This window comes from Oncorhynchus tshawytscha, linkage group LG13 (genome assembly GCF_018296145.1).
Source record: "Oncorhynchus tshawytscha isolate Ot180627B linkage group LG13, Otsh_v2.0, whole genome shotgun sequence".
Classification (NCBI taxonomy): Eukaryota; Metazoa; Chordata; class Actinopteri; order Salmoniformes; family Salmonidae; genus Oncorhynchus; species Oncorhynchus tshawytscha.
This window is the reverse complement of record NC_056441.1, coordinates 90,114,010-90,116,509: the sequence shown is the minus strand read 5'-3', so window position 1 is coordinate 90,116,509 and position 2,500 is coordinate 90,114,010. Positions and strand designations below refer to the sequence as shown.

Below are 2,500 nucleotides of genomic sequence, written 5' to 3'. Positions count from 1 at the left end.
ATGTCTGTGCTGGCCAGTGTGGTTCTCAGTTCAAGGCAGTAAAACCCTAAGTGAATTAGGAGGAGGCTGGCACTTACAGAGAAACCTCTCTTCCTTCCAGGGAATCTATAAGGGAGAAGGAGAGGGGGGAGGGTTCTGTAAGGGAGAAGGAGAGGGGGGAGGGTTCTGTAAGGGAGGTGGAGGAGGAGGAGAGGGGGAGGGGTTCTGTAAGGGAGGTGGAGGAGGAGGAGGGTGGTAGGAGGGTTCTGTAAGGGAGGGGGAGGAGGAGGAGGGTAGTAAGAGGGTTCTGTAAGGGAGAAGGAGAGGGGGGGGTTCTGTAAGGAAGGAGGAGGAGGGTGGTAGGAGGGTTCTGTAAGGGAGGGGGAGGGTGGTAGGAGGGTTCTGTAAGGGAGGGGGGAGGAGGAGGAGGATGGTAGGAGGGTTCTGTAAGGGAGGGGGAGGAGGGTGGTAGGAGGGTTCTGTAAGGGAGGGGGAGGAGGAGGAGGGGGTGGTAGGAGGGTTCTGTAAGGGAGGGGGGGAGGAGGAGGGTGGTAGGAGGGTTCTGTAAGGGAGGGGGAGGAGGAGGAGGGGGAGGGTTCTGTAAGGGAGGGGGAGGAGGAGAGGGGGAGGGTTCTGTAAGGGAGGGGGAGGAGGAGGAGGGTGGTAGGAGGGTTCTGTAAGGGAGGGGAGGATGGTAGGAGGGTTCTGTAAGGGAGGGGGGAGGAGGGTGGTAGGAGGGTTCTGTAAGGGAGGGGGAGGATGGTAGGAGGGTTCTGTAAGGGAGGGGGAGGAGGGTGGTAGGAGGGTTCTGTAAGGGAGAAGGAGGAGGGTGGTAGGAGGGTTCTGTAAGGGAGAAGGAGGAGGGTGGTAGGAGGGTTCTGTAAGGGAGGGGGAGGAGGGTGGTAGGAGGGTTCTGTAAGGGAGGGGAGGAGGGTGGTAGGAGGGTTCTGTAAGGGAGGGGAGGATGGTAGGAGGGTTCTGTAAGGGAGGGGAGGATGGTAGGAGGGTTCTGTAAGGGAGGGGGAGGAGGAGGAGGGTGGTAGGAGGGTTCTGTAAGGGAGGGGGGGGTGGTAGGAGGGTTCTGTAAGGGAGGGGAGGGTGGTAGGAGGGTTCTGTAAGGGAGGGGAGGGTGGTAGGAGGGTTCTGTAAGGGAGGGGGAGGAGGAGGAGGAGGGTGGTAGGAGGGTTCTGTAAGGGAGGGGGAGGAGGAGGGTGGTGGAGGAGGGTTCTGTAAGGGAGGGGGGAGGAGGAGGAGGGTGGTAGGAGGGTTCTGTAAGGGAGGGGGGGAGGAGGAGGGGGTGGTAGGAGGGTTCTGTAAGGGAGGGGAGGGAGGAGGAGGAGGGTGGTAGGAGGGTTCTGTAAGGGAGAAGGAGGAGGATGGTAGGAGGGTTCTGTAAGGAAGGAGGAGGAGGGTGGTAGGAGGGTTCTGTAAGGAAGGAGGAGGAGGGTGGTAGGAGGGTTCTGTAAGGGAGAAGGAGGAGGATGGTAGGAGGGTTCTGTAAGGAAGGAGGAGGAGGGTGGTAGGAGGGTTCTGTAAGGAAGGAGGAGGAGGGTGGTAGGAGGGTTATGTAAGGGAGGGGGGGAGGATGGTAGGAGGGTTCTGTAAGGAAGGAGGAGGAGGGTGGTAGGAGGGTTCTGTAAGGTAGGAGGAGGGTGGTAGGAGGGTTCTGTGGGGGAGGAGGATGAGGAGTGGGTTCTGTAAGGGAGGATGAGGAGTGGGTTCTGTAAGGGAGGATGAGGAGTGGGTTCTGTAAGGGAGGATGAGGAGTGGGTTCTGTAAGGGAGGATGAGGAGTGGGTTCTGTAAGGGAGGATGAGGAGTGGGTTCTGTAAGGGAGGAGGAGGAGTGGGTTCTGTAAGGGAGGATGTGGAGGAGTGGGTTCTGTAAGGGAGGAGGAGGAGGAGTGGGTTCTGTAAGGGAGGAGGAGGAGTGGGTTCTGTAAGGGAGGGTTCTGTTGTGGTTTCGTCCCAAATGGCACCCTATTCCCCCCATACAGTGCACTACTTTTGTCCAGGGCACATAGGGTGTCATTTGGGACTGAACGTCTCTCTCACTGTGAGGCTAATCAGATGTGTTCTGAGAACGCCCATCCTGCTCAGAACACACTAGAACACTCTGGAACACTGCTGAACATTCTGTCGCCACAGACTTAATGGAGGCATCAGCACTTCTTAGAACAGGGGCCGGTCTGTGTCGAGTCCTCCAAGTCTCTCTCTCTCTCTCACTCTCTGTCTCTCTCCTCTCTCTCTCCTCTCCTCTCCCTCTCTCTCTCCTCTCCTCTCCCTCTCTCTCTCCTCTCCCTCTCTCTCTCCTCTCTCTCTGTCTGTCTCTCTGTCTGTCTCTCTCTCTCACTCTCTGTCTGTCTCTCTCCTCTCCCTCTCTCTCTCCTCTCCCTCTCTCTCCTCTCTCTCCCCCCTCTCTCTCTCTCTCACTCTGTCTGTCTCTCTCCTCTCCTCTCTCTCCTCTCCTCTCCCTCTCTCCTCTCTCTCCTCTCCCTCCTCTCTCTCTCCTCTCTCTCCCTC

At 58.3% G+C, this 2,500-nt stretch overlaps 1 protein-coding gene across 1 annotated transcript in view; it reads left to right on the top strand.

Moving 5' to 3' along the window:
* cog6 (component of oligomeric golgi complex 6) overlaps window positions 1-2,500 on the top strand; it is a 122,651-nt gene that overhangs the window by 54,760 nt on the left and 65,391 nt on the right. The gene's annotated exons all lie outside the window — the stretch shown is intronic.